Source organism: Gopherus evgoodei, chromosome 3 (assembly GCF_007399415.2).
Source record: "Gopherus evgoodei ecotype Sinaloan lineage chromosome 3, rGopEvg1_v1.p, whole genome shotgun sequence".
In the NCBI taxonomy this organism is placed as follows: Eukaryota; Metazoa; Chordata; order Testudines; family Testudinidae; genus Gopherus; species Gopherus evgoodei.
Window position 1 is genome coordinate 97864213 of NC_044324.1, and position 22304 is coordinate 97886516.

At 40.2% G+C, this 22304-nt stretch overlaps 1 protein-coding gene across 3 annotated transcripts in view; it reads right to left on the reverse strand.

Annotated features, from left to right (window-relative positions):
- HS3ST5 (heparan sulfate-glucosamine 3-sulfotransferase 5) overlaps window positions 1-22304 on the reverse strand; it is a 273078-nt gene that overhangs the window by 55925 nt on the left and 194849 nt on the right. Inside the window, exon 1 of one of the 3 annotated variants that reach the window (XM_030556156.1) lies at window positions 3926-4040. The exons of 1 other annotated variant lie outside the window; for it this stretch is intronic. The gene's annotated coding sequence lies outside the window, so the exon portion shown is untranslated. Of the gene's footprint in view, window positions 1-3925; window positions 4041-22304 lie in introns of those variants that run through there. One more of the 3 variants, XM_030556158.1, reaches the window with a different exon arrangement.

Consider the following 22304-nt stretch of genomic DNA (forward strand, 5'->3'; position numbering starts at 1 on the left):
TTACTTCATCACATATCTAACTAAGGCATGGATGGGGCATACTTAAATCTAGTCTTGCTTTCCCGCACATGTTCATTGTTTGTGCTAAACACTAGTCTTTTGTTAATCTGATTGCATCTTATTGTACCAGATAAATTTTAAAAATGTTGTCTATCTTAAGAGGGCAGACAATTATAGAGTAGAGATTTAGATTCAGGTGCAATTTGGAATTTATGGACTGGTAGGAGCATTTGTGAATTCAAAAATATTTTGTGTTAATCTACAGGGTTTGTATAACTTGTATCAAGTGGTCCCTTAAACACATACACCACAGATATTGGTGAAATGCAGGAAGCTCTAATTCAGAAAAGATAACAAGAAGCAAACTGAAATTTTTTTAAATTTACAAAATTGTATCTCAAAAGAAACGAAGCCTTCTTCCTAACTGGTAATAATTGAGCCTTTGAGTTGAAAAAGAAGCTTCCCAGAGAGCATTCACATTGACTTAAAAAACTATTGAATTTGCTAAATTTTCACGTTTAGAACTAATGTTCATGAATAAACTGCTCTTCCCTTTTCAGACAAATATTAGGGCTTGTCAAAAGAGAAACTGTTAGCCACAACAGCTGCTTAAACAGAGCTGCCTGTGAATCTTTTAATAATTGAAAGCTGTGTGCTTTGGAAAGACAATTTAGGTAACAATGAATTTGAAATCTGTCCTCAGTTATAAATAGGAAAAAAAATCTACACTGAATCTAGAACGACAGTTCTGTGAACTAAAAAAAATGAAAATTAATGGTGGTGTTATGGCTGCCATCACTATGGTGCAATATGAGACTGGTAAATGAATCCATGCAGGCATACTCTTTTATCAGATCAGTACCACAGGTGACATACAGCTACAAAAGGCGGGAAAAACCCAACAGGGTGTAATTATCTTATTATTTTTAATTCAATTTGAGACAGTGCAATCAAATTGTTTCTTCTGTCATGGAAAAAACACACTGGGTGAAATTCATTGCTGGGGTAAATCTCATGGAGACCTTCTGCTTTATTATTAACTATATTGTGAGAGTGCCTAGACACCCCGTTCTGGAATGCAGCCTCCATTATGCAAGGCAATGGACACACACATCATTAAAACACAATTCCTGCCCCAAAGAGCTTACTTTTGCTCTTTATTGTTTTTGTTGGTCTTTTAACGTGAGTCATTCAGCCTAAAGGTATATGGTTACTTTTTTATGTGTGGAGAATATGACGACGTATTTTTCAGGTTATAGGACAAAGTGAACCTAGGTATTTCTTAGGAACACAGGGACATATAGGGTTGCCAACCCTCCAGGATTTCTCTGGAGTCTTCAAAAATTAAAAATTAATCGTCATTAAATAAAGATTGATGAAACCTCCAGGAATACATCCAACCAAAATTGGTAAACCAGGAACTGCAATAATGGCTCAGACCAGTGGTCTATCCAATCCAGTATTTTGTCTGGGTTGCAGTGAAGGTGCAGAAGTGCTGAATTCATCAATTATTAGATACCATGTCCCTCCGGGAAGTGGAGTGACCCAGACCCAGCCTGCTCTGCTCCCCTGGCTCCCTGTGGAGCAGGCTGGGGATGAGTCGCTCTACCTACCACCACCAGTGAGTGCAGGGAGCCCGACCCCTCCTGCAGTCCTCAGGGGAAGAGCTGGATGGAGTGAGGATGAGGTTGGGGTGGAGCAGGGGCAGGAAGAGGCAGGTCAGGAGGCAGAGCAGGGGTGGGGCTTTTGGGAAGGGGTGGAGTGAGGGCAGGGCTGGAGAGGAGTAGGAGTGGGAAGAGGCGGGACTGGAGCGGAGCGGGGCGGGGGCCATGTGGAAGAGGCGGAGCAGGGGCTGAAGCAGCAAACAGCTGCATAGAGCACCAGGAAATTTGGTGCCCCAGGTTTTCTGATGCCCTACGCAGCTGCATACTTTGCATATGGGTAGGGATGGCCCTGCCATTCCCCAGGAAAATTTCTTCCTAACGAACAAGAATTAGATTTTGGTTTACACCCTTAAGCATGAGTCAATTATTTTGGAATTATGCCTAATATGTGGCAACTCGATAAAATATTCTTTGCTTTTTCATTGACAGATATTAAGTTTTATAAATTTTTGAATTTGTGCAACTATATGAGTCATATTGCTATAAGGAGAATTATTTCATTTTATTTCAAAACATGCACACACACACAACCTTGCAATATTTACCAAGAAAACCAAAGCCATTTGCAGTTGTGTCTATTAGCTTTGCTTGTGTTTCATAGTTTGTATGTGAGACAAGGAATAAGCATCTTCAAAAGAAGTCACTATGAAGTGAGTTGAATACATACATTATATACAAAGAAGTGGAACATTCCATTTAATATTATTGTAAAGTTAATAATATGAAAATGTTTTCTTAGTATTAAAGTTTCTTCTTGATTAATGCTCTAAAGCACTGATATCACGGGAGCTACACTAGCGATACTTTGAAACACCACCTGCAAGGAGCTGAGATCGCCATTAGGCATGACACACAATGCAAACCTAGGACTTGTCAAAAGAGGGGACGAATAGAAATGTCACTGCAGACTTGGGACTTCCTGAGCATTTTAAAATGTGCACATTTTTCAAACGAGAGACTACTGCACGCTCCACCTGCACTGTGCTTGCCATCTATTCATCTTTGTGGCACAGAGAGATTTGGTTTAAAAAAGGTTTGAGATGTACTGCTGCAGCCCAAGAACTATCCTCTAAAGAGGTTAATGAAAGATTAAAATCACAACTAAACCTTGACCTTCTCATTATCACTGCTGCATCTAATGATTTTTATTTTAACCCAGGCATATAACGGCATGAGACATTATTTTAAAAATATGAAAATATTAATTGTATATATAAAATAGCATAAATAAATTCAAACAATTCAAATATTTTCTGGTTTTATTTTCCATTAGACAATTACTTCAAAGCATTCCTCAACACACCAGCAGATACATGAAATGTATTATATTATTTATTATGGATTATTTCTACAATGACGTCATTGTGCATGGAATTTTATACTAGAGTTCACTCTCTAAGTCAGGGGTCCCCAACACGGTGCCCACGGGCGCCATTGCGCCTGCAGGGACATCTAAACGCACCTGCATCCTGACCAGCGGTGGAGCATCCGCCAAAATGCCATTGAATTTCGGCGGCGATGCCTCTCGATGACGCCGCTTGCCGCTGACAAGCGACGTCATCGAGAGGCATTGCCGCCAAAATGCTGCAGAAACTCAGCGGCATTTCGGCGGATGCTCCACCACTGCCACGGTCTTTCATCTGGCACCCGCCACATGAAAAGGTTAGGGACCACTGCTCTAAGAGGTCAATCCTACCATGTGCTGCCCCCATGAGGTCAGAAACATCAATGGGAACTCAAAGTACTCATCATTTTGAAGTATCACACCCTATATTAGGTTAATAACAGATGACAGAGTCATGTTGCAGGGAAAGGACTGGATATGGAATATAGTAATAGTTCATGAGATATGCTTTTGTTACACATTTTTGTTTTTTCTTAGTGATTTGTGTCACAGTTCAGGGCAACTGCATCGGTATTCCTCCTGTGTAGTCCAGCAAAGGTACCCACTCTAGACTCCTGGCTCCTCAGCTATATCTCTCTCTTCTTCCTGACCATGGTTTTTTGAGGCTGCATAGTTCCCTGCATATAGTATAAGTTCCCCAGCAAGCTAGACTGCCTAACAGCCAGCGCCTGCACTTTGCTTACTCTTGAAAGTCTATGAACAATGTAAGCCCACCATTACAAGTTACCACCTAGATCTTTCAAAGCAAGCACATTTATTCTTAAAGTGAAAACATTTGACAGAAAACATATTAAAAACAATACGAGAACCTACAAGCATATTAAAAACCAGCAATTAGCCCCTTCCCACAACTCACTTTCAGCAGGGGCTCTGGCAGGAGTCAGTCCTTCCAGTCCTTCCCTAAGGTTCTGTCCATTTGCTGGATCAGAAAGAAGACCCCGAGTCAGTTAAAACCAAGGCTGTTTATCCAAACAACCTTTCTTTGTCTGTTGGTCCCCAGAGAATCCAGTTTGAATATATAAGAGCCTCTCCATATGGTGGTACTTCTCTGCAAGTGTTACAACCTGAATAAATTTACCTAATCACCCCCCCCCCCACACACACACACATTGTTCTTAGTTCTTGGAAGGCTGTGGTCACCCTCCCCCATGGAATTGTATACAATCCCTGGCCACAATGAAACTTAATTCAGTAAGATCTCCTACAGATATTGCAGGAAATTGCCGTATCTGTCACAATTTGCACTGGTCATTTTTTAATGATCATGAATATGTTATATTAAAGGAGAAATGTCTGAGAGGAAAGATGAGGTTGCAGGTGCAAAAGCTGTAGTTTTGGTGGGTTAACTGAACGTAGAGTTTACAGACCCATGAAAGCATTCCAGGTATATGGACAGCAGAAGAGAAGGCTTAAAATTGCTTATGGGAGGAGACTAAAGGATTGTCAAGATGTGTCAAGTTGGCAGTATTGGTAGGGAATGTGGGGAAGTATTAGGAGATGAGATGCAGGCATAGAGAGCACTGTAAAGATAAGGTGAAATCAGGGTCCAATTGAAGACAATGGTAGGTTTGCTGTGGATTTCAGTGGAGATAGGATTTTGCCTAGAGCCCTGAAAATGAGACATTTGAATCTGAAGCACAGTGATATTGGAAACCAATGCAAGGACTCAAGGAGAGGGTGACGTGAGCAGAATATGACAAAGTAGCCAGTTACTACAGCAATGTGTGAAACAAACCTCCTACATGAAATAGCAGGGCAGTAGAGGAGGGCAAGGAACATGATTTTGGCTCGTGAACTTTAAGTAAAATCAGAATAAATAATTTTATGTGATCTATGTTCATATGTTTCAGTGATGTACAAAGCAAAGTATTTCACTATTCTATGGACATGGATGGCTAATGCTTATTGACTGTGTAGAGACAGATAAGCTAGTATTACAGAATTGTTTGACTCTGTCATAAACAGATGGTTAAGGGTTAATGTCTCTTTTACCTGTAAAGGGTTAAGAAGGTCAGGGAACCTGGCTGACACCTGACCAGAGGACCAATGGGGGGACAAGATACTTTCAAATCTTGGTGGAGGGAAGTCTTTGTTTGTGTTGTTTGTTTTGTTCGTTGTACGCTCTTGAGAAAAAAAGGGACCAGACCTACAACCAGACCCTCCAAATCTTTCTGAATCAGTCTTTCATGTTTCAAACTTGTAAGTAGCCAGGCAAGGCGGATTAGTCTTATGTTTGTTTTCTTTCAACTTGTGAATGCTTTTCCTTTTGCTGGAAGGATTTTTACCTCTGTTTGCTGTAACTTTGAATCTCAGGCTAGGATGGGGAGGGAGTCCCTCTAGGCTATATGAATCTGAGTACCCTGTAAACATTTTCCATCCTGATTTTACAGAGATAATTTTTACTTTTTCTTTCTTTAATTAAAAGCTTTCTTTTTTAAGAACCTGATTGATTTTTTTTCCTTGTTTTAAGACCCAAGGGGATTGGGTCTGAACTCACCAGGTATTGGTGGGGGGAAAAGGAGGGGGAGAAGGTTAATTCCTCTTTGTTTTAAGATCCAAAGAGTTTGGATCAGTGTAGCCTCTCAGGGTAACCCAGGGAGGGGAAAGTCTGGGGGGAAAAAGAGGAGGGGAAGGCTAATTTCTCCTTGTGTTCAGATCCAAGGAGTTTGGGTCTTGGGTTCCCCAGGGAAGGTTTTGGGGGAACAGGAAGTGTGCCAAACACTATATTTTTGGCTGGTGGCAGCGTACCAAATTTAAACTGGTAATTAAGCTTAAAAGTGATCATGCAGGTCCCCACTTTTTGGACGTTAAAGTTCAAAGTGGGGGAAAACCCTTGACAGACTCTAATAAGCAAATGTGTAGGATTCCAAACTTTTAGATGCAGATCTAAACTGAAACAAATCTTGACACCTTTTGAGGTTAGTTCACCATGATTGCTCGGTCCCTACAGGGAAGGTTCTCTTGTTCCGCAGGAAGCTGGCAGGGCATATTTCTCACATTACAGACAAGAGCATTTAAGCATATTTTATTTATTTTCTTGACTGCTTGAAAGAAGAAAATACATTAATCACAGCAATGATGGAAGAAGCATCCTAAGGTTCACAGTGCTTTTGATTAAAGTCTGCTAGATTGAATTGTAACTTGAAGAGTTTTGTTGTTGTAATGGCTTCCTGCAGGGACCCACCTGAATGGTCTGTGTGCTTTTTCAGTAACTAATGTATTATTCCCTATGTTAGCTCCCTTGCTGTTATCTTTCATATTTTTTTTTAAAGCAACAACTTGATCATTTGGATTTTTTATCCAAAAGTTTTAAAACACGTTGGGAGCCCTGACACAGGCTTTACCCTTTCACCCCACTATCCTCAACAAAGCCAGCTCTTTAATTCCTCTTGTGACATTGTCTGATTAAAATATAATCATGCAAAGCATTATTGCTACCACTTCTATATAATTGCAGCAAATTTTATACAAAATATAACTCATGGCCAGAAAGGGTTAAACAGCTTGCAGGCTAACTAATCCAAAGTGACCTTTAAAGACATATTAGAAAGGTATGTGAATGGTAATTAGGGCCATTCATGCTAAGTAGGCTAGAACTTTGAAATGCAAACCTATATTGTTAGAAGTGATACTAATTGTGTGTTATCTTTGATGCTAGCATGTAAACAGACAGTTCCTGTCTGTCCCTATAACTATTAATTCACAAATCAAAAGGGAATATTAACATTTAGATGAATCTTGGATAAAACAATGTCATTGTCTATATGTCTCTTTGAAGTTTGTAATAAACTGCCTAATGGATAAAGTGTCCTATGTTAATTTGTGTAACTAATTACTGGTTGTGTTTAGAAAGCAAAAGGTTACATCAAAAACCTATTATTTACCCAGGACTGTATGGTCAAGTGAATGCTAGAACATGGTATAAAAGACATTTGCATTCTGATTCTGTCATCTCAGATGTGCTTAAGGTTTCATTCAGGGGATAACTAAGATCCCAATTCTAACTGGATCACCCTGAAATATAAACTTTGGCCTATAACCTATGGACTATTTCTGAAAGAACTCTTTGCAATTCCCTCTGCCATGTACATTGGCCAAACCGGACAGCCTCTATGCAAAAGAATAAGTGGACACAAATCAGACATCAAGAATCGTAACATTCAAAAACCAGTAGGAGAGCACTTCACTTTCCCTGGACACTCAATAACAGACTTAAAAGTCTCCATTCTTCAACAAAAAAGCTTCAAAAACAGACTTCAGCCAGAAACTGCAGAACTTGAATTAATTTGCAAACTTGACATAATCAAATTAGGCCTGAATAAAGACTGGGAGTGACTGGGTCACTACAAAAAATAATTTTCCCTCTGTTGATATTCACCCCTTCTTGTCAACTGTTGGGAATGGGCTACATCCACCCTAATTGAATTGGCCTCGTTAGCACTGACCCCTCACTTGGTAAGGCAACTCCCATCTTTTCATGTGCTGTATATTTATACCTGCTTACTGTATTTTCCAGTCCGTGCATCTGATGAAGTGGGCTGTAGCCCATGAAAGCTTATGCCCAAATAAATTTGTTAGTCTCTAAGATGCCACAAGGATGCTTTGTTGTTTTTAAGGGAACTGAGTTGTTTGGTCTTCTGAGTAACCAGTAAGGTAATAAAGAAGGTATTTTTTGCTGACTTGCTAAATCTAAGTGTATGTCTACACTACCCACCGGATCGGTGGGCAGCGATCGATCCGGCAGGGTTCGATTTATTGCATCTATTCTAGCCGCGATAAATTGACTCCCGAGCACTCCCGCATCGACTCCTGTACTCCACCACCATGACAGGCGCAGGCGGAATCAACGGGGGGAGCGGCAGCAGTTGACTCACTGCAGTGAAGACAGTGGGGTGAGTAGGTATAAGTATGTCAACTTCAGCTACTTTATTCACATAGCTGAAGTTGTGTAATTTAGATCGACCCCACTACCCCAGTGTAGACCAGGCTGAAGTATTGGAATATCCACCAGCTTTTGGGGGATTGTCTGCCCCATTCTTTGCAGTTAACCCTAATTGAGTGATCACAGCTGGGACCCCAGTCACACCTTTATTATCTTGTTAGAGAGAGAAGAAAAGGTAGTTTGCTCCCCACCCAAAAACAGTAGGACCCAATCCCCCCAATATTGTGTCCACCTCTCCCACTACTTTCAAATTTCACAATACTCTGAGGTAGGAGAACTCACAACTATGGATATGTCTACACTTACAGCAGTGTGTGGAGTACAGACACTGCATGCCCAGCTAGCATGGCTATACATGCATAGACAGTGAAGTACAGTTTAGGCGGGTAGAGTGCCCCAAATGCCTAGGTTACATACTCTACATGTCTGTCTACAAGGCCAAGCCCTGCCACACCTGCACTGCTATTTTTAGTAGTGCAGTGTCCTGCTGTCTTCCTGCTGCCAGAGCCTTTCACTGCCATGAGTAGCTACACACCACAGTGACAAGTGGGATGCAGCCTGCTTTTCACTGTGGCGTCTAGCTACAAGTGTTGAGCCTGTAACCTACATGATGCCGTGAATGTAGACATAGCCATGGAGGCCACATATTTTGGTATAATTTAAGGTGTGAATTCAAATTGATATAGTTACACAGATGTAACATCCTGGGTGGACAATCCTATTTCTGTATAAGAGGAACTTTTTCAATTTAGCTTATGCCACTTGGTAAGGGGCTTAAGCTAAACAGAAAAAAGCCTCTTTTATAATGGAATAAGAGTATCCACCTGGGGAGGCTATACCTGTATAAAATTCCCCAGGGAGACAAGCTCTGGCAGCCTTAGTAAAGGAATCTTTCTTGCCTGTTTAAAATGAGTGTTTATGGGAACCCAGTGCAGGCTAGATCCCCTAAAACCCAGTGCCTGGAGTGCCTACAGCACCTGGCTCTGAGCTCACCATCTCAGAACATCCTACCCGATATCTAGAGGGGACTGGCATACACTAGCACTCACAGCCACACCCTGACGGGGGGTTAGTTACAGTATAGGAAAGCCATCAAGTACTTTTCGGATGTTTAAGCCCATGTGATCTGAATGTCCAACTGAGAGACGTTTGTGTCCTGTTTCACTGGAAAGGGGTGAGTTAGCCATCTGGCTGCCCCTGGAAGAAGCAAGATTGCAGTGTACAGAGCACAATGCTCCTGAAGACCCAAGATTTGGGTGTGAAGAAATAGGCACTGGCCCAACCTGTAAATAAAAGATTGAGGGGAAACTTCCTGCTGGAGGCAGATGGGTACAATGCATGCACACATCTCCCCCTCCACAGAGGATTTGCTTCTGGAGGTAAAAAGAGATAGCTAGCTGGGGTTCATAATTTAACTTCTTCCGACCTTCCAAACATTTTGTTAATCAGTGAAAGGGTGAAGTCAAAGTTCAGACCTGGTTCCCTTTTAAGGACCACGTCCTCCCCTCCCTAGTGAGCAATACATCTTTTTGTTGATTTTTAGTGCACATTACAAACATACATTCTACATATTGCTCCTGTATAATACAGGCCATAGAACTTCACCAAAATAATTACCTGAGCAGTTCTTTTAGGAAATCATCCAAACTTGATTTAAAAATCCACCATGACCCTTAGTAAATTGTTCCAATGGTTAATTACCCTCACTGTTAGAAATGTTTGCCATATTTCCATCCAGCCATTGGATCGTGTTAGATTGAAGAGCCCATTATTAAATATTTGTTCCCACTTATAGACTGTAATCAAGGCACCGCTCAATCTTTTCTTTATTAAGATAATTCGGTCAAGTAATATATGCAAGTTCTCCCCTGGAACCAAGCACCCACCAGCACAACAAAGGGGCAGGGGAAAAGTCATCAATGAGACAGTTATGGCTCTGATTCTGCAATGACCCTGGCATCTATTTGAGCAGCCAAGAGACACAGGACCCTGTGTAGTGAAGCTCTTCTGTCTCTGTGGTGGAGGTGGGGAAGGGCAGGTAGTGCAGAGTACCATCTGCTCCAGGTTTATGCCAATGGGGAGTTGTTCTCTGCAATGGGAATTCTCTGATGGCCCCTTATGGTCAGATTCCAGAGACTTTTTGCTGCCTGAGTGGTACAAAGGGGCCAGATTGTACTGGAGATTCTGGCCCAAAATGTACACATGCAGACTTTAACCTATCTGCCTAGGTTGTTATATGGTGCCCATTACCTATATATAAACATCAGGATTGATCTACAACAAATCAACCATAAATAAAAACAAGAGATGGATCACAGAATGAAGTGCAATGTACAGTTAAGTCACACAGTCTTTAATATTGTGATCTTGTATGTGTACAGGAAATATTTGAGTTACTTTCAATATGATCCATAAAAGTGCTGCCAAATCACATGTACTCTGGCTGAAATATATTAGTGTTTATGTATATAATGTTCACATACAAAAACTAGTGTACCATCTTTTACACTGATAGAAGAACCAAGGCATTTAGGCTATGTAATTCTTATAACTGTAAATTCTGATAGATTTATTGTGAATTACATTTTGGCATTTTTTCTTTCAGGAAATGTTATATTGATTTGCTAACTGAGAATATATGCCCTTGTCATAAACAGATAGTTAAGGGTTAATGTCTCTTTTACCTGTAAAAGGTTACAAACAGTGAACCTGGAACACCTGACCAGAGGACCAATCAGGAGACAAGATACTTTCAAATCTCGGTGGAGGGAAGTCTTTGTTTGTATGTTCTTTCTTTGTCCGTGTTCTCTCTGGGTTCTGAGAGTTACCAGACGTACCTACAAGCTCTCTAATTTTCTGTTCAAATAATGAGTATAAGTACCAAAGGCGGTTTAGTCTTTTTGATTGTTTTCTTTATTTGCAAGTGTGTATTTTGCTGGAAGGATTTTAATGTGTATTTGTGCTGGGGGGAAGGCTCCTCTCTTGTGTCTATAAGCTAAAAGACCTTATAACATTTACCATCTAAATTACAGGGACAACTTTTACTTTTTTTTCTTTCTTTTTATTAAAAGTTTTTCTTTTTAAGACCTGATTGATTTTTTCCTCTTGTTAAGGCTCAAGGGAATTGAGTCTGTACTCACCAGGGAATTGGTGGGAGACAGGAAGAGAGAAGGGAGGGGGGAAAGGTGGAATCCCTTTGTTTTAGATTCACGGAGCTTGAATCTGGATTACTTCTTGGGGAGGGGGAGAGAGGAGGGGGCGAGGTGCACTCCTCTCTGTTTTTAGATTCAAGGAGTTTGAATCACAATGATCTTCCAGGGTAACCCAGGGAGGGAAAGCCTGGGAGAGGCAACGGTGAGGGGAAAGGGTTTACTTTCCTTGTGTAAGATCCAGGGGGTCTGGGTCTTGGGGTCCTCTGAGAAGGTTTTGGGGGATCAGAGTGTACCAGGCACTGCAAGTCCTGGTTCGTGGCAGCTCTACAAGATCTAAGCTGGTAATTAAGCTTAGGGGGATTCTTGCTGGTACTCCATCTTTTGGACGCTAAGGTTCAGAGTGGGGATTTATACCATGACAGCCCTTATCCAGCTTCCTTCTAAGTCAATGGATTTTAATAGTTGCTGAATTAGGCCCTTGGAGAGAATCATTTTTTCAATGTCTTGTTTTGCCAAGATATCAACTCACCGGCTCCAACTAAAAAACAGAAGTGCTAGATTGCTTATCATGAATCTAAAACCCAAAAGACAAAATTGCCCCTGCCCACTTGTACATGGAATGTGACTGCAGTGTAAAACTGGAGTGATTTCGCTTTATGATTCAGTTGGTTCTGACTATACGGTATTTGCCAGGCTGACGGGTTTTGCTCTCACAGGTAGTAGTTGCTTTGGTTACATAACTGTTCCTGCAAGCTTGCAAGTTTCAAAGTCAATTTGAGGTCAATCTATATTTTTATGGAATTAAGATGTCAACAGCTATGGCTAAACTATGTGATATGACACCCCCACCTCCACCCACACCTCTCCTCTCCCCCAAAAAATTATTTGGTTTCCTGGGATAGAGGCTGGAGTGCAAAATTAGATCAATACTATTTGATTTTATTTCCTTTTAGAGATGTTTTGCAAACACTTGAATTACACTCATGTTAACAAATAAACCAGACTAAAAATATCATCAAGATAATAAAGAGATTAAGCCATGGGGTAGTACTTGTTTTTTGTAACATTACTGATGAGAGATTTTACTATCCAGACAAAGTTCGCTATGTATTAAAGGATTAGTAACAAGTACATTACACACACAAAAACAAAATGTTTACACAGCCTAATAGTAACAAAAATGCTTTCTTATAGTCTTCATTTTAATTTCACGGAAAATAATTGTATGTGCACATACACATTTCCCAGCTGTTTCTCCAGTCCAACAAGCAGTGCAGAATTGTGCTTGTGCGTAAGAGCCATTAGGCAAGATCTTTGTGTTCGCACAGTGCCAAGCACAATTGGAGCCCTGGCATCTAAAAACTACTGCAACAAAAATAAATAATAATAATTGACTAGAAACAAAACTGAAGCTGACTAATCTATTTTCATGTTTCATGCTGGATGAAGTACAAAAAATATAGAGCACGTATATGAAGGAATTAAACATGCGGTGAATTATATTAAACTTCACAAAGGCACATGTGGACAGGGAGTTGGATGAACGTATTTTGGGGTCCAAGATCTGCCCAGGAGGAGGCAACAGGAGGGAGTAGTGGCTATGTTGGGGGTGGGGATATGAAGCATCACTCATCCAATCTCCACACTCTATAGAACACACACACCCTTCCTTCACTCAGGAGAACTCCTATTTAAAGACGTGTTTCAGGGGCTCCGGCTAAAAGGATGCCCCTGCTAGCACACTTGCAATGGAGCCATACTGTCAGGGGGAAAGTGTAGAAGAGATTGGAATTGGTGGGGAAGGAAAGGGCCTTTTCCCATTTCTCTCTGCTTGGACAAGAAAAATATGTTGTTTAGTTTTATGTTTATTAATGGTCAGGTTTGAGTCAGTTTCACTGTCTGGTTTTCATGCACTAGCTTAATGCAAGAAAGTTCTGTGAGTTATTTTAAACTGTTTCCTTTGGAATTATACAAATAAATCATGAAACTAAAACTGGTTGGAAAATACCAGTTATTTTTCTAGGAGAAATGTATGTATTGATATATAATCTATAGAACAAAACTTAAAAAAGGGCGTCTCCCAGAAGCAGTCAGCATGTCCAGCTACTAGGCGGACAGGACAAGGGGCTCTGCGCACTGCCTGCACCCACAGGTGCTGCCCCCACAGCTCCCAGTGGCCACGGTTCCCGGCCAATGGGAGCTGTGGAGCTGGTGCTTGGGGTGTGGGCAGTGCGCAGAGCCCCTGTGAGCACCCCTATGCCTAGGAACCAGGCATGCAAGTCGCTTCTGGGAGTCTTGCAGAGCCAGGGGAGGCAAGTAGCCTGCCTGCCTTAGCCCTGCTGTGCCACCAACTGGACTTTTAGTGGCCCGGTCAGAGGTGCTGACTGAAGCCTCCAGGGTCCCTTTTCAACCAGGCCTTTTGGTCAAAAACCAGACACCTGGTAACCCTAACAGTATTATATTGTTGACTCATATTTAGCTTGTGACCCTATGACTCTCAAATCCCTTTTCACACTACTCCTTTCTAGGCAATCATTTTACATTTTGTATGTGTGCAGTTGATTGTTCCTTCCTAAGTGGAGTACTTTGCATTTGTCCTTATTAAATTTTATCCTATTTACTTCAGACCATTTCTCCAGTTTGTCCAGATCATTTTGAATTTTAATCCTATCCTCCAAAGCACTTGCAACCTCTCCCAACTTGTCATCATCCACAAACTTTGTAAATGTACTCTCTATGCCATTATCTAAATCATTCATGAAGATATTGAACTGGATTGAGAACTGATCCCTGCGGGACCCGACTCGTTATGCCCTTCCAGCCTGACTGAGAACCACTGATAACTACTCTGTGGGAATGGGTTTCTAAGCAATTATGCATCCACCTGATAGTAGCTTCATCTAGGTTGTATTTTCATAGTTTGTTTATGAGAAGATCACGCGAGACAGTATCAACAGCCTTACTAAAGCCATGATATACCACATCTACCACTTACCCCCATCCACAAGACTTGTTACCCTGTTAAAGAAAGCTATTAAGTTGGTTTGACACAATTTATTCTTGACAAATCCATTCTGACTGTCATTTTCTGGGTGTCAGCAAACTGATTGCATAATTATTTGTTCCATTATATTTCAGGGTATTGAAGTTAAGATGACTGGTTTGTAATTCCTTGGGTTATCCTTATTTCCCTTTTTATAGACGGGCACTATATTTGCCATTTTCCAGTTCTCTCGGCTTCCATGACTATTAGAAGATAATCGCTACTGGCCCTGATACCTCCTCAGTCAGCTCCTTGAGTATTCTAGGACGTATTTCATCTGATCCTACAACATTTTCACTGGCATTCACTATGTTAGATATCCAATCACAGCCAGCTTTTCTGATGAAAACTGAAACAAAAAAGTCACTTAGCACTTCTGCAACTTCCACATTTTCTGTTATTGTTCCCCTACCCTGTCCATGGTCTTCCTTTTTCTTCTAATTTCTTCTAATTCTTCTAATAGAATGTTTTCTTGTTGTCCTTTATGTCTCTTGTCTCTTGTAATTCAATTCTTGTGACTTGGCCTTTCTAATTTTATCCTTACATACTTACTTTATTTGTTTGTAGTCATACTTTGTAATTTGACTGAGTTTCTACTTTTTGTAGGACTCTTTTTTTCAGTTTCAGATAATTGAAGACCTCCTTGGTGGTTGCTTGTCATACTTCCTATCTTTCCTACACAGTGGGATAGTTTGTTCTTGTGTCTTTAATAATGTCTCTTTGAAAAACTGCCAACTCTCTTGAATTGTTTCCCCCACTAGACTTGTTTCTCATGGGATCCTACCTACCTATGCATCTGAAAGCTTGAGGGCAGGCTGGCCAGGAGAAATACTAATTTACAGCCTCTCCCCTCCTTGGACAGCTTCTATTTGTGGAGCTCTTATTATAAATAGTGAATTCTCCCTCCAGTGTAGCTGCCCGCTGTGGGTCAGGGTTGTGCCTAAATCGTATAACTTGAACCTGCTATGGAATTTCATCCACAGAAAATAGTTATAATTTAATGAATGCAAATACATTTTAAACAAATCTGTGTACTTTCTAACTATCTGTCAAAGTGTTGATATGACTCTCTTCACCATAGTTATATGAAGCATATTCATAATCTTAGCTTAACCCCCTCTTCCTCATAGACTAATGTAATGATAACTGTGAGAAATACATATGAAAACTGCCCATATTTCACTAATGGAATATGCCTCTCTCTCACAGTCATACTGTGATGCTATATGATTGAAATATGACCATTTATATCAATGATATTGCCACTGTTAGACAATTGCAACAAATCTTGTTCAAAATATATCATGTACAGTGTCAACGGAAAAGTTATGATTTGCTAAGTATGATTATCCTATTTATATACATGTATCATTTTTATATCTAAAGTTATGAATTTTGACTGTATACCTGTATCACCATTGTGTTTGTTCCTGGGGTAACACCCACAAGGTAGTTTATATCCAGTCTAGCCTACTCATTGTGAATAGACTATTCAAGTTGATGGCCGATCAAAGACACAGCTCTCACAATGATCCATAGAAGAAACTCATTCTGCCCAGATAGCAATTCTTGCAGACGCCTTAGCCTCCAAGGGACCAATGGCTGTCCCAGTGACTCAGCAAGCCATGAATGGGCATGTGATATGCTCATATGACTTTGGAGTCCATCTTGTACCAGTAATTTTCTACAAACTGTGCTGTGAGCTTTGTTTGGGACAGTAGAATTCCAAGTACATGGCAGACAATATAAAAGACCCTTGTTGCCTCTTTCCTGCTCTAATTCTCTGTACTGTGGATTTACAACTAAAAGGACCAGATTGAATTAAGGACTGAGGACCTTCCAATCATTGGGAAGTTACCAGAGACTTTACAAGCCAGCAGTCTATAACATCAGTGCTTCAAACCTCATATAAGAACACTGCCATTATTGTATGTATATGATCTATTAACCATTTTAACTCTCCTCTTTTCTTTATTAATAAATCTTTAGATTTTAGTTGCTAACGGATTGACAGCAGTATGATTATTAGGTAAAACCAGAATTATATTTTGACCTGGATATGTGGCTGATCTCTTGAGACCGGAAGAACCCTTTTTTTGATAAAATTGGTTTTCAATAACCACTCATCATAAAGTCTAGTGTCTGGGTGGTGAAACAGGTGCTGGAATGCCTAAGGAGACTGCGTTTTTGACCTCTTGCTAACTAGTGTGGTGAGACAGATATTTACTTTAGTTACTGCCTTGTGTAAATCTGCCCTATTTCTCAGCAGTTGAGTTACAGTGACACACACACACAAATGTTTTATACAGAAAATTAATACGACGAGATATTGTGAAATACAAACAATCCTAACACTTGTAGTCGAAAAAAAAACCAATAAAATAAAAATAAAGCTATATAATTGTATAAAACCCCTGCTTTTGCCACTAATGGTGAATTATAACATACCTTCTTAACTCCAGAGAAGGAATCCTTCATCTCACCCTAAGGAGGGGATGTAGTCTTTTTATATCAAACAGAATTCTTAAATAGAACTCATGCATGTGTACAGAGTTCTTTAATTCAGTATATGTGCAAGGCTATAAATCCATGCTACTTCATACCAGTAACAGACCTCACCAGCCATGAAGACAGACTGTAAATCTTGTGCTCTGATGCATCAATATGCAAGTATCTTATTGGTGGCTGGATTAGTGCACAGCATCCATTTTCTTCTTTGCAAGTAATTTTTTTTAATTCAAGGGTAAATGTCAAAACAATGCTGTAAAACCAATTAAGAAGAAAGCAAACAAGATTAGAGGTGCTACTTGAAGTATTTATTGTTGTTCACTTTTGCCAAGCCTTGAAATAAGTACTTAATAGACCTTATTGTAACTCTCTTAGCAATACAGTCATTTATTTAATGCACTACACAGCAATGTCCTAACGTTAATATGTACTAATTATGATGTGAAACCTTTTTGTAGAACCCCAATAACCTGGACTTGTTTGCCACTTATGAAGATCTCCAAAAGGAAATTAATGTATTAATTTTACTCAGTAATATTATATATTAAGTAGGGATTGATTTATGTAGAAGAGAACACCAGGATTTATTGAACAGAGAGATTAATATTGACCCAGTTAAAGCTCAGGTCAATATTTATCTTGAGGGACAATAAACCTTGATATTCACCAAAACAAAAGCATTGTTACATACACTGTGAATGTTTTTATCAAAAATATCTGAAAATCTTTCCATTATGAGAATGAATTACAGAAGTGTGACAGGTTTTCCTTTAATTGTAAAGGTGTATGGTGGAGAAAATATCCAAAGTCCAGAAAATACAAAATTGCTTCCACAGAATGCAGTACAGCCAATCAGACTTATCCGTATGTGTGATCAGATTGGTTAACATTATTGCAAGCCTCAGAATTACTGACCTCTCATTTGGTAAATAATAGAATTTTACTGACTTAAACCATGAGTCAGGATTGTTCACAAAACTTTAGTGATTAGTCCAAGGTCACAAAGTAAGCCTGTTCCAGAGTCAGCAACCCTACTCAGATCTCCTAAATCCTAGTTCTCTGCCTTATCCACAAAACCAACCTATTGCATTATACAGGACTTGTGATTAAGACATGGAACTGGGAGTCAAAGTAGTATATGCCTTGAAAATCAGTATGTTATCACCCTGTCTCTCAAGTGGTATTCTGAGGGTAAGCTCATGAGGGCCTGTTTCTCCAGCATAATGGAATGAAGGGTTAAATGCAGTAATGTTTGTGAGGTACTCAGATACTTTGATGATAGGGTGCTGACAGAAAATTTTAAGGATTTTTTGCTCTGAGGAGAGAACATTTTAAAGTGCCTTTATCTCTACTTTCCAGCTTTAGTCACTTAAAAACATGTTTAAAACATTTGGGCTTAATGCCAAATCTTTATTCCTGCCTCTGCTTGTTTGAAAAATAGTGTCAAGCACTCATTAGCACTAACCTGCTATTTTTGAACTAAACGCCATTTACCCACAGGAAATTGTCTTTTGAAATAATACCAGATACTAAACCATTTTAAGATAACTGCTCCAGTTAAAAACTATACAGGGCACCGCTGTGCACCTGAGGCTGGAAGCCGTATTATTCTCTAATGCTGCAAAAGAAGTCACTGTGAATTGAGGGTAGTTAACCACCCGCAGGCAGGGGCGGCTCTAGACATTTCGCTGCCCCAAGCACGGCAGCATGCGGCAGGGGGTGCTCTTCCGCTCGCCGGTCCCCCGGCTCTGGTGGATCTCCTGCAGGCGTGCCTGCGAAGGGTCCGCTGGTCTCGCGGCTTTGGTAGAGGCACGCCTGCGGGAGGTCCACCGAAGCCGTGGGACCAGCGGTCCCTCCGCAGGCAAACCACCAGAGGCAGCCTGCCTGCCGCCCTCGCGGTGACTAGCAGAGCGCCCCCCACGGCATGCTGCCCCAAGCACATGCTTGGCATGCTGGGGCCTGGAGCCGCCTGTGCCTGCAGGATTGATGTCAGAGTGCCAGAAGTGCAGAAGCTATGTTAAAACTAGTTAGCGTAGACCGCGATGCTACTATGCAGAGCTCACCAAATAGGCAAAACTCATATTTTCCCTTTGTTTCTTGGCAAGCCACTTCCTGTTAGCAGGAGATACTCCAATATCCTGCAATAGGCAGCATGATGGTAGACAACTGCTGTGCCCAAAGGGAGCATCACTGACTTCAATGCGGCTTTGCCTGGGCACAGCGATCCCTGCCATGCACTACTGCAGGACCGGAGTCTTAACCTGATTGCCCCCAAAAGTGAAATGAAACATTCAGTGCCTTGTGTCTTTTAGTTGAACTACACACAAATAGGAGGAATCTGCTCACTGTAGGCAAACATTCAACTATTTCCATTAAAATGCTAATTACTGTCTTTTATAGATCAGCTGGGGAAGACTTTGGGAACAAAATTAACATCCAGAGATTATTCCAGAAAAATTTCATAGAAGAAAACATGCTGATTATTAGAGAACCGTTTTTTTTTCTTGCTTCTAAATTTAGGTGTGTGTGTGTGGGGGGGAGGGGGGTAAGGCTGACTTTTATTCTCCCTGGAATTGCTGCAGATATTAAACTGATATTGAGAAAGCCACAGAAATTCTTTGCTTTTAGAAAGCATCATTCACAATTTATAGTATTGTACTTTTAACGAATATATTCTTAGCATATTGCACTAAAATCTGTCCACGCCATCTAGTAACATTTTAAAAGAAAGTTCTCTGGCCCTTAGTACACAGAAATAAATAATGTGTGACAACAGCATTAGGGAACATAAACATAAAATTACCTGTTATTAAAAACAGAGCACACTTTTCTAGAGGATATATATTACTCAGTTGTAAAATAATATGTTTGGCATTCACTAATGTTTCAACATTATGGTTCAATCTTCTAAAAAGCTGACATAGAAAATAACTGCATAATAAACCAATTCATCATAATGTGCAAAAGAACCCCCTGGAATAAATTGTAATAACCTTTCAAAAACTAGCAGCTTTTAAAAGTATTAATTTCTACTCCAGATAATTGGAAAAGACACCTGGGTGGCCAGGCAATATTTTTTATGGGATTGTCCTGTCAGGACTCAGATTGTCTTTGGAGTCTGGAACAATTGTTTAGCGCTAAATGACAGTGAATCTTGCAAATGGGTCTTCCTAGATGGGGTTTGCCATAAATTACCAAACTGAACTCCCCTCAAGGTCAGCCATAAATGATGGTGCTGGTATCAAACGGCCTTCACAGAGACCTGAAGTAGTCTTCAGGTTTCACATAAATGGGTAATGGTTGTGTTGGCTGTCGTAAAATCAACTTAATGGACTGACAACATAAATTACTATCAAACTTTGAAGATATTCCTGTGTGCCAAATAGCTGAAGAACGTAATAAGGAATTCTGTTTCAAAGCAGCAGGAATTGTATAGCACAACTTGCTGTGTGTTCTATATTATAAATAGTTTTACTAATTCTAAATTGATAATGGACTAAAATTGGAGACTACAGTGTGCTTCAAGTAACATAATGAAAGAATGGTTTTAGTAACATTAGGGTGGGACATTCAGATTAAAGAAAACTGATATAGGATACTAATACTATAGGATATCAGTTTCTATTTCCCTTATTTGTTTCATAACATTCATTGACATTTCCTCTAGATATATATCAAGGACATTTGTATTTAAACAACTGTTGTCTTTACTCCCATTGTTCCTGCTTTGAAGTCACGGTTTATGATAGATTGAGTAACTGTGGTCCATGAGAACAGCCCATGGTGTTATAAACACAGGCTCAGACTTCAGCTGTCATTCCAGGAGAAAGAGAGATTAGGGCTGTGTGGCAGAATGCGCTCATTTAAACACCAATATCTTAAAATGGGAATAGGAATTCAGAAAGTTGCTGCTGAATGTTCAGACTTCAACTTTCCCCCAATATGAAAGTCCCTCTTTAAGACTGTGGCAAAAACTGGAGAATAAAAAAAAAAAAAAACCTCCAAAATCAACAGCAACAAAACAAGAACAAGAAAATTCAAGGTGAAGACTGAAACTCTGGGCCATATTGTTCCATCTCTGTTGAAGTGGAACTCCTCATTGAACTCAGTGGGAAGTTTAGAAGTATCTGCTTAGAAACAGATGATATGATAAAGCACTCTGCCTTTAACTTGCTCACTTGTGCCAGCATAATTAGTTACTTGGGATAAAACTTTGGGTGCTATTGCATGTGTGCACAAAGGAGAGAGAAGGGACCATAAGCAAGGAAGGCACAAGGAGTCTCCTCCTGGCCCACTGCACAGGGACTGGTCATAAAGGAGTTGTGGCTAGAGCACTATGGTGCTCCAAAAAGTCCCAGCTGCCATTCTGGCCCCCAGGATCATATCCTAGTGGCAGAGTTTAGAGGAGTACTGAGGTTGCTCTGTACTATGCTGGGGATTGGCCCAGAATGTATCCCAGAATTAGGGAGCTGCAAATACCTCCTTTGCAGCTTCTCCTCCTCCTTAGCCTCTTCTTAACATTTATTGAGGACCTGCTGGGTCTTAAAATCTATTATGTTAATGTGTATTTGGACACTTTTATCAGCAGCATGTTGAAAATCGTTAAGCAGTTACTGTGTGCATATGTATCAGCCATTTCCCCATCAACAGATGCAAAGGGAGGACACACTTTTTAAAAGTAGCTTAGAGTGAGAAACACCTCCTGTATTTGTTTTAAATGTTTATCCTTACACCAGCCTAACAGATTTTATATTTAAAAAAAATCAAAATGGGTTTGCAGTGCAAAATGCCTAACTGTGTCACCTGAACCTCTTAAACATTATGGAGAGCACCAATATCATAACCACAGATTACACCCATGTAGCAAATGACATTAGGATTCCTTTTCTAGGCAAATTCTTGCCAGTTTCATAATAACTCAGTAATTCCAAAGCACAGCAGAGTGTCTAAGAAAGGACAGAGATGTTACCTGCACAAAGAGTAGTATTCTGAATTCCTATGGTTACACACACATGAATAACATGCCTTTTAAAGTTTCATGCTGTTTGCATGCCTTTGTTTGTTCTGCAGGTGCTGCCTATCTCCTTATTCTCTTCCTTTTGTGAGCCAACCCTTTCTATGCAATGATAATCCTTTTGTGTACTTAACAACCTAAATAGATCAGCAGCTATTTTATATAATTGCCAAGCTATGCCTGCTCTTCCCCACCACATTCACCTCAACCCTGAAAAACATAACAAAAGGAGATGCTTCTCACATCCTCCCTTAGTGGGCTTTCTTTTCTGAGCCACTGCCAAGAACTAGGGCAAACCAGCCCATTTCCAAATATCACACTGACCTCTCAACAATTTTGCACCGTTATGCTTCGAGTGCATCTCAGCACAGATGTGCAAAAGAAATAATAGAGAGATAAAATCCTGTTGGACATTCTTTTAATTTCAAAATAAATCTGTCATACCATTTGAAGTTCAGTTTAATGACTTAATAATTATACAGCTCTGAAGAAATCAGCTTAGGTGAGTTAGGAAATCCATAGCAACTATTGTCACTCACATTCTTGTAGGAAAAAGTTGTCATTCTGGTAATCACT